Source organism: Spea bombifrons, chromosome 8, assembly GCF_027358695.1.
Source record: "Spea bombifrons isolate aSpeBom1 chromosome 8, aSpeBom1.2.pri, whole genome shotgun sequence".
Classification (NCBI taxonomy): Eukaryota; Metazoa; Chordata; class Amphibia; order Anura; family Pelobatidae; genus Spea; species Spea bombifrons.
In genome coordinates, this window is record NC_071094.1 from 44,751,828 (window position 1) to 44,765,394 (window position 13,567).

General features: G+C 49.4%; 1 long non-coding RNA gene across 1 annotated transcript in view; it reads right to left on the minus strand.

Annotated features, from left to right (window-relative positions):
* Positions 1 to 13,567, minus strand: part of LOC128503219 (uncharacterized) — an 82,778-nt gene that overhangs the window by 30,081 nt on the left and 39,130 nt on the right. The gene's annotated exons all lie outside the window — the stretch shown is intronic.

Sequence of the window (13,567 nt, forward strand, 5' to 3'; positions counted from 1 at the left end):
TTATTTATTTTTTTTATATATATATTTTTTTTTTTTATGGGTTTTTTTTATGATTTTTTTTTTTTATTTATTTTTTTATCGTTTTCTTTTGTTTTTTGTTTTGTTTTGTTTTTTACCACTGCATTGTTAAGAGGAGAGTAACGAAGCGAGTGGCATTAAGTGGCATTATCAATGAATGTGTGTGTTAACCAATCCGATTCAAGGAAAGCCGGGACAATTTCTTAACGATCATGTTTACGTATCTGTCCGACGCGGCCCCTGACGACTCTTTCAGTAAACGAGTATCATCGTGAAACAGAAGTATTACGGAAAAAAACAACAGTTTCATCTCAACCCAAAATGGCTTGTTAGATTTTCCCAAAACCAGCACTTTAACAGTCAATTCGGTGCAAATTAACCAAAAAAGGACGTGAATGATTACGGAGGGAAGGAACGTCGGGAATACGGTTCGTATTTTTATTTGGGTTGACGGAATGTGGAAAGGGATGTTTTAAACCCGTTATAGGGAGGGTAATGAGTCGTTTAATGTCCTTTTTGGGTTTATTTGCGTGGATTGAGTTAATAGGCTGCTGGTTTGGCGTTCCGTCTGGGTCTGGTGACGCTCCAGATTGCGATACCGTCTTTTTCCCCCCCGATATGATGCTTCCCGATAGCGCGTCGCCCAATGACTGGAACAGCGGACAGATTGCTGTAAATATATAAAAGCGAAGTGTACTCCGGGAATAAATGGACATTTTTTTTCCGTATGATCCAAGTGGTTTCTCTGTTTCCCGCCGACGGCTCGAAGGGTTTCCCCAAACCGCTCGGTATTGGCAGCGTTTTCTTCTGGATGGAGGACCTGGAACGGGGTTCTGCCAATCGGAACGTCTCACTTTCCTGAGTTCTATCTGTCAGTACGTTTAATAAAGCTATGTAAAGTTTGAACTAAGACCCCCACCCTGTGTGTGCCGTGGGAGCGGCCGCCTTGACTTCCTGCGCGATTCGCTTTGCTGGGAGCTGATTGGTTCTGGTGGGAAAAGGTGCCGTTTAACTAAATGTGCTAAATGTTCTTACCCCCAACTCCCATCACTCCATTCTCTCTCCTGAGCTCTCCCCGGACCTGGGAGAGCTTGTAGCTAATGGGGGGGGGGCTTTACCCTATATGAGGGTAGAATGTTGGCGTTTAACCCCTTCAAGACAAAGCCCATACATGTACAGGGCTCACTGCATTGTCGTTAATAGGTGTCCAATTTAAGACACCTGTATCGGGGGTGTGGCTATAGGTGGGAGGGGCCGAGGCATGTCCACCAGCCCACCTGTACTGTCTGCGAAATCTAAGCAGTGCCTGAAAACCGGGACACCTTTTTTCCTTTTCTTCCTTTAGTTGACGTACACCGAGCTTCCCAGCGCCCTGGAGCTCCGCTCGTTAATCTCCATTGTTATGAGTCGGGTTGGCGTAAATTTGATTGCAATAATGTAAGAGGGCTCTGTTGCTAAGCAGCACCAGTATCCCTGTATAATAGAAATAAATGCACTTAGTTCATACAGAGCATCGAAGGCGGAAAGCTAATTCCTTAAGCACATCCAAAGCTTTCTTGAAATCCTTTAATGTATTTGTACTACTTCCGCTGGGTGTCTGATCCAGGTATTTACTACCCTTTCTGTAAATTATAACAGATTGGCCAGATTGCTGTGTCTTCTCACGGTGGCAAATTTAGGACTCATGAAAAGAAATGAAGAATAAATTGCCTCCCTTGTAATGGATTAAATGTTTGGAAAGAGATATTGTCGCCCAATTAAAAATTGGGGGGTCGCGGTGCATTGTATGCAAATTAGTTTATCTTTCCCTTATTTTACAAGCGACCTTGTGTTCTGGTGACAATTATGCTCTAAATTCACTATTATCTGAGCCCAGCCTATTAGACAAATCCCCTGACTCTTTATCATACTGCCTGTGGGAAACAAAAGAATGACTCAGTCTTAATCACCCAGTCGGACTCTCTGACTAATTAAAGTCTTTCATTCATGAAAATCACCTGGGAACCCGGCCGCAGGTTACGCGTTACGAAGGCGTCATTAAGCTTTCAGCCAGGAGGTGGCAGCACTTGCTTAATGATTACAGCAGCCGCTGCCTGGAAGTTCCGCCCGGTAATAAAAGGCGGACGATGTTATTATTTAATGGTTAATATATCGCCAACATATTCCACAGCGCAGCTTCCTAGCTATCTTGCACGGTTAGCTATCCTTCTGAAGTTGGGTCTTTCTTAATCCATAATAAACGCAGCAAAGCAGAATATGTCAGCTCTCGGAGTAGACTTCTCTGTGTTAGTCTAGGATGAGACAGTGGTGGATGAGCGGAACAGCCTCCCAGCAGAGGTGGTAGAGGGTAATACAGTGAGGGGATTAAACATGCATGGGATAGACATACGGCTCCTGAATCTAAGACGAGACCAACGAATGATTAAGGTTTGAGTCTTTACCCGGATTCATTAGATATTTGAGCCATACTCACAGAGGCGCTGGGCGGCCGCTGCGTCTCGTTTAGTTGTTGTTTTCCTAATATTAAAGGGCCTCGTCAGCCAATCGGAATTTGCAGTGCGAACATCCAGTGTCGGCTTGATCTGTGCGAAGGGATCCGGAAGCGTATGCATAGATCAAAAGGAAGGTGTTTTTGCCCCAAAATATAATGTTTTCAGGCAGCTACATATCTACTAACCCCCTTTATCTCCTTATCATACGGCCTGTGGGGAACAATAGAATTGCTCAGTCTTAATCCCCAGCCGGACTCTTTTTTTGTGTATTATGTTTGATGGATCTGGACTGGAATTGTGATCTTGTTTTGTGGTTTTGTATTTGAACGAGGGAACTCATTTCAACCATTGGTCCAATCCACGGGACCATTCCGCTAGTTGCTATGACGATAACACCTTGTTTAAAGTTTTGCACCGGGACCACTTTTTAAACATAATACCCCTTAACACGTTCACTGTATATAAATCATGTTATTTATTATGCTTTCAGAATGTATGTTTTTTTATTATTATTGTTGAAAAAAATTGAATAAAATAAATAAAGATTTCGTAAATCACGTCGATTTTCCACATTTATGATCTGGCTGAAAGATATATTTTTGATCCATACATGAAGCTGGAAATAAAGTGTGTTGGGGAGCCGCTGTCCGAGCACAAACATTAACACAGATAATAAGAAAATATTAATGATCAGAATAAAAACATTCCTTTAATTCCAGATATTTACTAAGATCGTCAGATTTGGTAATTAAAGGGTAAATTGTGGCCCCCATTAGCACACCTGGGAACTCTCAGGGTTTTTGCCCCAGTCGCAGGGTGAAGGGGCAGATTATCCGGGTCACACCCTGGCTGACTTTCCCGGCTCAAACACCGCACTGAGCTGATGCTTTACGGCGATGCTAATGAAGTCCGTCCCTCCATAGACTTTCATTAGTCAGAGAGTCCGGCTGGGTGATTAAGACCGAGCCATTCTATTCTCTCCCACAGGCGGTATGATAAGGAGTCGGGGTGTTTAGTAGATCGGGGCTCAGAGTGAGAATCATACAAATGGCTGAAAACTTTATATTATGGGGCAAAAAACTCCAACTGGGGTGAAAGAAAACTGCAGAATGTTTGGGAAATCCTATGTCTTAGCGATCGAGGCATTCGGTGGGCGTCCCCTTTGCATTCTGGGAATCCTCGGAGGGTCCCGCCAGCCGTCCTCTAACACTTTATCAGGGGCTCCAGATTTTGTTATTTTCCTGTAAATGGTGTTTTTTTCCCAGGATGATCCCCGCCCCCCCCAGCGCTGGGCGATTGGGAAATATTCCGGGTTTTAGGCATTCAGATTCCAGGAATAACGGCCGCTTCCTCCGAGCCGATGGGTTTTTTTTTTTTAACGTTCAGCCCGGCCTAGAAAGCAGGTTTTTCGCGTTAAAAATCCGTGGGGCGGCTCGTCGGGCCCAATAAACGCAGAATCCGTAAATATGACTTTATTTCGGTTTAAATGGCTGACCCTGCGGGGGGGTGTTTATGATTTAAAGGGGGCACTTTTGTGCGTAAAATAGGTGCGAGGTCCCTGTCAATCACGCGGAGCCCCCATTCCCGGCGCGTGGGGCAATCCTGCAGAGCATCTCGTGTATGTTTGCCCCTCTCTGCACCCCCCTATTGGTAATCGGCCATCATCATCGTCACCAACATATGCCGCGGCGCTGTACGATGGGTGAGCTGCAAAGTTCTACATCTGGTTTCGCTGGTTTCCATGGTAACCACATCAAATCTAGAACGCTGGCGGAATCTGTTGTCTCCAGCGTCAGGTCTGGGATTAGTGGGAGTTTGAACACAGGAAGCCGAGGGTTAACGGGACGTAAATGATTAAATCCGTCTTTTTTACACCAAAAGTGGTTTTGGAGATAAATGACATTTATCGGATCGGTACCGGACCCCGATACCCTGCGGGGGTCTCACCACGGGATCCACTAGATCTCTGCGTCCTCCTGGGGATCCGCTCTGTAGAACGTGGCCGGCGGAGGAACGAGGCGGCCATAAAAACCCTCATCCAGAATACGAGGAATGAGAGGAATGCGCATTAAACCCCCGGCCCCCGCGGGAGGCTCAGCCGCTGACCTTGGGCTCCCGATGGAGGCCGATAACCCAACGACGTGACTGAAGAGGGACTGGACAAACTGAACAGGGACACTTGGCAGGTTTGAGGGTTAAAGGGTCAGAAATAGATTATTAAGATTTTCTTTTTTTCACAGAAATATTTAGCTATTTTTTTTTTCGGATTCTAGAATTAAATTTAATCTACGAGCAAAAAAAAAAAAAAGACAGAAGAACAGGAACTCGGGAGAGACGGCAGGTATGGGAAGTCAGAGGTAGATTGTGGGACAGAATGGGGGAGATAGAGGGTGACAGAGGTCACATGACGGGGGGCCAATGAGGGCACCCAGAGTTAATTACCCCCCTCCTTTAATACAATGTATCAGAATTGATTAATCAAAGAGGGGAGCAGGCGGAGTGTACCACTGTGGGGGCCGTGGGGGCGCTCCGCAGGCTGTACAGACGGTTCCCCCCATTGGGTGATATTAGTAGCGCCCGGTTCCGGCTGCCGGGGAAGGTGTCCGCGGAGCTCGGTGTTCCTCCCGTGGAGATATTTCGGCTTCTCTCCCCCGGCCCGGGGATTATCCGGCTCTCCGCATTAACCGTTTGTGTGAAGCCGCCAAACAAAACGGTTAAAAAAACGACATCTCGCTCAGGGGGCCCCCCCGAACCCCCAACCAGCCCCCCCCGCGGATCATTCGTTCCCATCCGTGATCCCAATGAGAGGCGGCCGCTGTCCCCAAGAGCTTGCGATCTGTACACGGGAAGGGCCATTCACTATTGTTTGCGTCTCTTTGACCATGAAGGGGTTAAGGCTACCTGGCTGCGCATGAAGTTAATTCTGCAGAGAGTTTCATCCTCTTATCTATAAATAGAACGAGATTAACGGAGAAACCGAACCGTTCCTAACAACCCGGAATATCCGACCAGACCCCGTATTATACGGTGTGTGGGGGGGTCAGACTCTGTATTATACCGGGGGGGGCAGACTCTGTATTATACAGTGTGTGGGGGGTCAGACTCTGTATTATACCGGGGGGGGGAGGGGTCAGACTCTGTATTATACAGTGTGGGGGGTCAGACTCTGTATTATACCGGGGGGGGGGAGGGGTCAGACTCTGTATTATACAGTGTGGGGGGGTCAGACTCTATTATACCGGGGGGGGAAGGGGTCAGACTCTGTATAATACAGTGTGGGGGGTCAGACTCTGTATTATACAGTGTGGGGGGGTCAGACTCTGTATTATACAGTGTGGGGGGGTCAGACTCTGTATTCTACAGTGGGGGGGCAGACTCTGTATTATACAGTGTGGGGGGGTCAGACTCTATTATACCGGGGGGGGGAAGGGGTCAGACTCTGTATAATACAGTGTGGGGGGTCAGACTCTGTATTATACAGTGTGGGGGGTCAGACTCTGTATTATACAGTGTGGGGGGGTCAGACTCTGTATTCTACAGTGGGGGGGCAGACTCTGTATTATACAGTGTGTGGGGGGTCAGACTCTGTATTATACAGTGTGTGGGGGGTCAGACTCTGTATTATACAGTGTGTGGGGGGTCAGACTCTGTATTATACAGTGTGTGGGGGGTCAGACTCTGTATTATACAGCGTGGGGGGCAGACTCTGTATTATACAGTGTGTGGGGGGTCAGACTCTGTATTATACAGTGTGGGGGGTCAGACTCTGTATTATACAGTGTGTGGGGGTCAGACTCTGTATTATACAGTGTGTGGGGGTCAGACTCTGTATTATACAGTGGGGGGGTCAGACTCTGTATTATACAGTGTGTGGGGGTCAGACTCTGTATTATACAGTGGGGGGGTCAGACTCTGTACTATACAGTGGGGGGGCAGACTCTGTATTATACAGTGGGGGGTCAGACTCTGTATTATACAGTGGGGGGTCAGACTCTGTATTATACGGTGGGGGGTCAGACTCTGTATTATACGGTGAGGGGGAGTCAGACTCTGTATTATACAGTGTGGGGGTCAGACTCTGTACTATACAGTGGGGGGGCAGACTCTGTATTATACAGTGGGGGGTCAGACTCTGTATTATACAGTGGGGGGGTCAGACTCTGTATTATATGGTGGGGGGGTCAGACCCTGTATTATACGGTGTGTGGGGGGGGTCAGACTCTGTATTATACGGTGGGGGGGTCAGACCCTGTATGATATAGTGTGTGTGGGGGGTCAGACTCTGTATTATACAGTGTGGGGGGGTCAGACTCTATTATACCGGGGGGGGGGAAGGGGTCAGACTCTGTATAATACAGTGTGGGGGGTCAGACTCTGTATTATACAGTGTGGGGGGTCAGACTCTGTATTATACAGTGTGGGGGGGTCAGACTCTGTATTCTACAGTGGGGGGGCAGACTCTGTATTATACAGTGTGTGGGGGGTCAGACTCTGTATTATACAGTGTGTGGGGGGTCAGACTCTGTATTATACAGTGTGTGGGGGGTCAGACTCTGTATTATACAGTGTGTGGGGGGTCAGACTCTGTATTATACAGCGTGGGGGGCAGACTCTGTATTATACAGTGTGTGGGGGGTCAGACTCTGTATTATACAGTGTGGGGGGTCAGACTCTGTATTATACAGTGTGTGGGGGTCAGACTCTGTATTATACAGTGTGTGGGGGTCAGACTCTGTATTATACAGTGGGGGGGTCAGACTCTGTATTATACAGTGGGGGGGGGTCAGACTCTGTATTATACAGTGGGGGGGTCAGGCTCTGTATTATACAGTGTGGGGGGCAGACTCTGTATTATACAGTGGGGGGTCAGACTCTGTATTATACGGTGGGGGGGTCAGACTCTGTATTATACGGTGAGGGGGGGTCGGACTCTGTATTATACAGTGTGTGGGGGTCAGACTCTGTATTATACAGTGGGGGGGTCAGACTCTGTATTATACAGTGGGGGGTCAGACTCTGTATTATACAGTGGGGGGTCAGACTCTGTATTATACGGTGGGGGGTCAGACTCTGTATTATACGGTGAGGGGGAGTCAGACTCTGTATTATACAGTGTGGGGGTCAGACTCTGTACTATACAGTGGGGGGCAGACTCTGTATTATACAGTGGGGGGTCAGACTCTGTATTATATGGTGGGGGGGTCAGACCCTGTATTATACGGTGTGTGTGGGGGGTCAGACCCTGTATTATACAGTGTGGGGGGGTCAGACTCTGTGTAGGGGGGGGTTATCGGGGGGGATTTATTTGATTTTTCACCAGAAATCACAAAATCTGGAAATCCCAGAATGTGGAAGAAATCAGTGAAATCCAATAAACCGGAAACCGACCCAGAACTGATCCCGACTGACACAGAAACCAGAACCCGCCGGCAGATCGGCCCCCGTTCGGCCCCCGTCTAGTCGCCCGTCGCTGTAAAGACTCAAACCTTAATCAGTCGTTGGTCTCGTCTTAGATTCAGGAGCCGTATGTCTATCCCATGCATGTTTAATACCCTCACTGTATTACCCTCTACCACCTCTGCTGGGAAGCTGTTCCATTTATCTACCACCTAAAATCAGCCCGATGAGTGTATAGATAAGTTGAAGGTCGTTATTTCTAATGTTTCTCGTTAGTTACAGAGTCGGCGCTGTCTGAGTTGTCCTGATAATGTGCTGCGGAGTCGCATCCCCGGCAGAGACCCCTCCAGCACCTGAGGGGTTACGCAGAGCTGTGACATCACGGCTTTAGGGCAGAGAAGGGGAAGGTGCTGGTTTCTTGGCCCCTCCCACTCCCAGTATATGACTCACTGGCCGTGCGGCTCAATGCTTCGTATCCCTGGGAGCAGCTCGGGGTCTGGACGCGCCTCTGACACCCAGCAGTGCCGGTCACCTGGGGAGGACCACGGCAGGTAAGACAACAATATTCCCTAATGAAATAACCTGGATCCGCCGCGCAGCCGAGGGACTCTAACATTAACGAGGCAAAGAAGCCAAATGATACAATGTATCCGGCCCAAGGAGAAACAAATGTAACGTATGGAAGATTTACTTTACTGAGAGGGTGGTAGATACACGGAACAGCCTCCCAGCAGAGGTGGTAGAGGGTAATACAGTGAGGGGATTAAACATGCATGGGATAGACATACGGCTCCTGAATCTAAGACGAGACCAACGACTGATTAAGGTTCGAGTCGTTGCTGGGGGGTAAATTGAAGCAAGGAACGTAAGTGTGGGGTACTGCGGTATCGTATTGGGCAGCTGCCCCAGATTCTGGGCCCCAGTCCTGCCATCTTGGGGGGGCGCGGGGGGGGATTTTCTTCCATTTTTTTTTCTCCCATCGCGTCTGACATTGCTCTGAATACGCGGCCCCCGCGGACAGACGTTAAGTGCTGCGTTGCGCATGCTCAGCGCGGATGGCTGGTGGAGATTACCTGCATGCGCCGCCGGCTGAAGCCCCGCCCACCTTTCTGAATATCTCGATTTTTGTGGTAAATTAAACCATAACGGGGTCTTTGATCTCAAATGTAATTATTCATAAAAAATCTCCTCCCTGATAGATTGTAAGCTCTTTGGGCATGATTGTTATGTGATGCATTACTTGCGGTGTGCTCCTGTGTACAGCGCTGCGGCGTGTGATGGCGCTATATATACTGATAAGTAATAATAATGCAGATGGACGGAACGTGGCGTTTATTTAAACCAAATACTAAAAAGTCTGCGACGCTCGTTGGCTTCACCCGCCAATCAGAGACCCAGAACCCCCCCCGGCAGATCGGCCCCATCCGGCCCCTGTCTAGTCGCCCGTTTCTCCTGCTGTAAAGACTCAAACCTTAATCAGTCGTTGGGCTCGTCTTAGATTCAGGAGCCGTATGTCTATCCCGCGCATGTTTAATACCCTCACTGTATTACCCTCTACCACCTCTGCTGGGAGGATGTTCCACTTATCCACCACCCTCTCAGTAAAGTAAAAAATCCCTTACATGAACCCCGGTCACACACGCTAGATAAAATCCGTCTAATAATAATAATAATAATAATTTGAGTATTTGCTATAAATAATGAGTGGAGGGGAGCTTTTGGTGTACGGGGTGAGGGAAAGCGGGCATCGGGGCAGAAGAGCCGGGCGCAGGGTAGGAAAAGGGTTATGGGGAGACACATCAGGGAGGAGAGGGGGGTATCAGGGAGGAGAGGGGGGTATCAGGGAGGAGAGGGGGGTATCTGGGAGGAGAGGGGGGTATCTGGGAGCCAAAGAGGGACCGATCGGGTTTCTTTCTGTTTATTTCGGGGACGAGGAGCCCAAGGGATGACATCATAATGTACAAATACATTTGGAGTCTGTAGCTGGCCCTTTAAGGGTTACTCTTTATGGCACTGGCACCGCAGGGTTATTATTCAGGGGCACGTATTGACCCGGGGTTATTATTTCCCCCTCAAAGGTTTTTTTATATGAATGGAATTGGTGATATTTAGGGGAGGATCCGCTCGACGCATCCAAGCGGAGCTCAGGGGTTAATATCTGGGAATAAATCCCAAAATGCGAGGTCTGAATCGGGACATCCTAAGAATTACAAAATATTAACTCTCAACAAAAAGCTATTTTTTTCACTTAAATATAACAAGACGTTTAAAGGGGACTTCCTGTCAAAAACCGTACTGGCGCGCAGCACCGGAGAGAAGCATCCAGTCCCAACAAACTCTCTATCTGCAGACCTGGAGCCGCCGTCGCTGTCAGTCATGTGATATTTTGGGTGACTTTCCCGGTTTAAACACCACACTGAGCTGATGCTTTATGGCGATGCTAATGAAGTCCGTCCCTCCATAGACTTTCATTAGTCAGAGAGTCCGGCTGGGTGATTAAGACTGAGTCATTCTCTTGTTTGCCTCAGGTAGTATGAGAATGGGGACATTCCTCGATGACTTTTATCTTTGCCGTCATCCTCCACGCCCCAAAAAGCCCCAAAATCCTCTTTTGTTGTCTCCGGGCGACGATTAATATCTCGTCTGAGAGAACGTCCTATTATCCCCCCTCGCGAAATGCGTCGGCTCCGGCGGGTTTTGGAACATTTATGGAATTTGGCGTCTTTTATGGGGCATTTTGTTAATATACTCGGTAACTACCTTTACAAATACCCCGTCCTACAGATCCGCCCCCCAGCAACAGAGGTCGCTGGAGAGTCTCAAAACATCTCTTTTGTGGGGCGAGGTTTATTGATTCCAACTTCGGCAGGAGAGGAGTTATAGAGAAATGTCTGCCCCAATGTAACCCCCTTTAGGACGGGAGGTGTGATGGGGGGCAGCGGACGGCCGGGAGGTGTGATCCGGGGGCAGCGGACGGACGTGAGGTGTGATGGGGGGGCAGCGGACGGACGTGAGGTGTGATGGGGGGGCAGCGGACGGACGTGAGGTGTGATGGGGGGGCAGCGGGCGGACGGGAGGTGTGATGGGGGGGCAGCGGACGGACGTGAGGTGTGATGGGGGGGCAGCGGGCGGACGGGAGGTGTGATGGGGGGCAGCGGACAGACGGGAGGTGTGATGGGAGGGAGGTGTGATGGGAGGGAGGTGTGATGGGAGACGCTGGTTTGTTGGCCGGGTCCTGCGCGCCTGCGATTAGCGCCCCCCCCGCGTGTTTTGTTACCGAGCGCTGTCTCCTCTCCAAGACGTTTTGCCAAGAATGTGTCCCAGCGAGCCGCTCCCCCCCCCCCGGCCGAGCCCTGTCCGAGACACTCCTGGCAACGGAAGGCCGACTCCTTCGTTTTCTCCTCTGATTTAATGACATCCGCGCGTCCCGATTGGTGCTTTTCTCCCTGCTTGAATACAGGTGACTCCATTCAGATTATCTCCACCTCCTGTCAGGTCACTGTTTCCATAACAATCGTTCCCGGAACCATCCGTCACTGCGCTAGGCTCTGTCTGGGCTGTTAAGGGGTTAATGTTTGGTCCGTCTCGGCTCATTTAGAAAGTTGCCCCGGTATTTAAATGGCTTCTGCCCGGCTTGGGGTAGATTTATTAGGAGCCGAGACCCTCGTTCACGTCTGAAGATTTAACCTCTTAATTGCCCCGTGTTGGTTGTAGAGTAATCCTTGTTTGGGGGGGGCATCGTACATACCCCGTGTTATTAAACCCCCGCTGGCATTTAAGGGGTTAAAGCTCCCTGTATCCTCCCATCCCCTCTGTGAGCGGCCCCGGCTGATCCGTGGGGGGCCGGAGGGGAGAGGTCGCCGCATTCTCACAGCCACCCAAAATGCCCCCCCCCGGTTCCTGTTAACCCTTTCAGTTCTACTTCACATAAAGGAACGAGAACTCTTGGGATAAACGGGGGTTTGGGGAGGGACTGGGCAAATTGAACCGGGGCACAGGGCAGGTATGTAGTGATTGCCCCATACAGCCGCTCCCCAGTGATGGTGAAACGCTGGCTTTATTCCAGATTCCCCCTCGGCGACTGTTGCCGGGGGCAGTTTGGGTCGTGTTACTCGCAGCTGTGTCACATGTTTCATTCTTTGCATAGATCACGTATGTGCCCAGGGGCCGCTATGTTTTTTCCTCCCCGTGGCCCTGGCCTGCAGCAGCGTCTGCCCGTCTGGCACTTTTCCTGGATAAGCTTACAATCTGCCCTGAAGGGCAAACTGCAGTCATGTGGGAGACCCGTGAGGCTTCGCCTCCACCTTTTTATACGATTACTATCCTATATGTTCCGGCTCTACACGCCAAATACACCCGTGTAACGGTATTTAACAAGCTATATATATGTATTAGACCCCCCCCCCAGGTATACAGCATGGGAGCGGCCCTCTTAACTTCCTGTTCCCAGGATCTGCACGATTATTCCTCCCCGTTAAGTTATCTCTCTCCTATTAAGCTGCTGATTGTTGCTGATTGGTCCAGGCAGCCGTTATAAAGGTGGGGGAGGAGCTGTCGGTGCAGGAATCCTAAACCCTTCAGCTTTTTGATGCACCGTTTAGCGGCCGGGGGCTAAACCCTGGAGGGGGTACTTCCAGGAGGCGTCTCTCTCATTGAATCGGTGCAGTTAATTGGATGGTGGGTCTGCACCGAACCAATAGGAAGCCGGAGACCGAATATTAACCGTTTCCTGCGGGTTATTTCCATTTTCAAATCCTTCTGGCTGTAAAAGGAGAATTGCGGCTGAAATGATGTCATTAATGGAGGGACCCCGGATAATGGAGGGAGCAGCTGGAGCGTCTATAGTAACAGATACCCCTGCCACCCCCCCCCCCTGGGGTAACATTATCAGCCATCTGCCTGTAATATAAACCATAGAAAGGAGGAATGGGACAAACCATTTCTCTTTAGGGGGACACACTGCTAGTCAAATGGAGCAAACCATTTCTCCTGGGGGTGCCATGGTAGGGGCAAACCATTTTGAATAGTGGGGATGCCCTAAAAAGGTGATCATGGCTACAATAATGCGACAGAGTATTTTTTTTTGATCTTAATACATTTTGTTTGTCTGACATAGAAAAAGACGGAGCGTTCCAACCATTTTTGGGACCCCGGAAGAAGAGATCCCTGTGACGTAAAATCTTTTTCTATGTAGGCCCTTCGACTAATGAAGCCTTTCCACTATATGGGGATATGAAGGCCAAACCATTTCTCAGGGAGGGGGGGTCCTCTAGGGCGGGCTATAAATGGAAGCCATTTCTAATGGTCTGCTAGTCGAGGGTGTCGTCATGGGAACATAAATAAAGCGTTTCTCCGCGTGGGACGTCGCCGTGATGCCAATAAAATCATAGAGGGTCCGGACTCCATATAACCCTCCAGGCAGACGGCTGTTTTTTTTTGTTTTTGGACATGCGCGGTAATGCGGATTAATGCCCGCTGCTGGCGCGCACACTGGGGGTTTATAGGATTATGTTGTCTATCCGGCTCCCCGGGAGGTCTGTATATAGAGTCACCTCTCTAACCAATCATACGCGGCATAAACGCCTGCCCTGTACTGTACAACACGGGGTCCGACCTCATACACTGTACTTTACAACACGGGGGGCCGACCTCATACACTG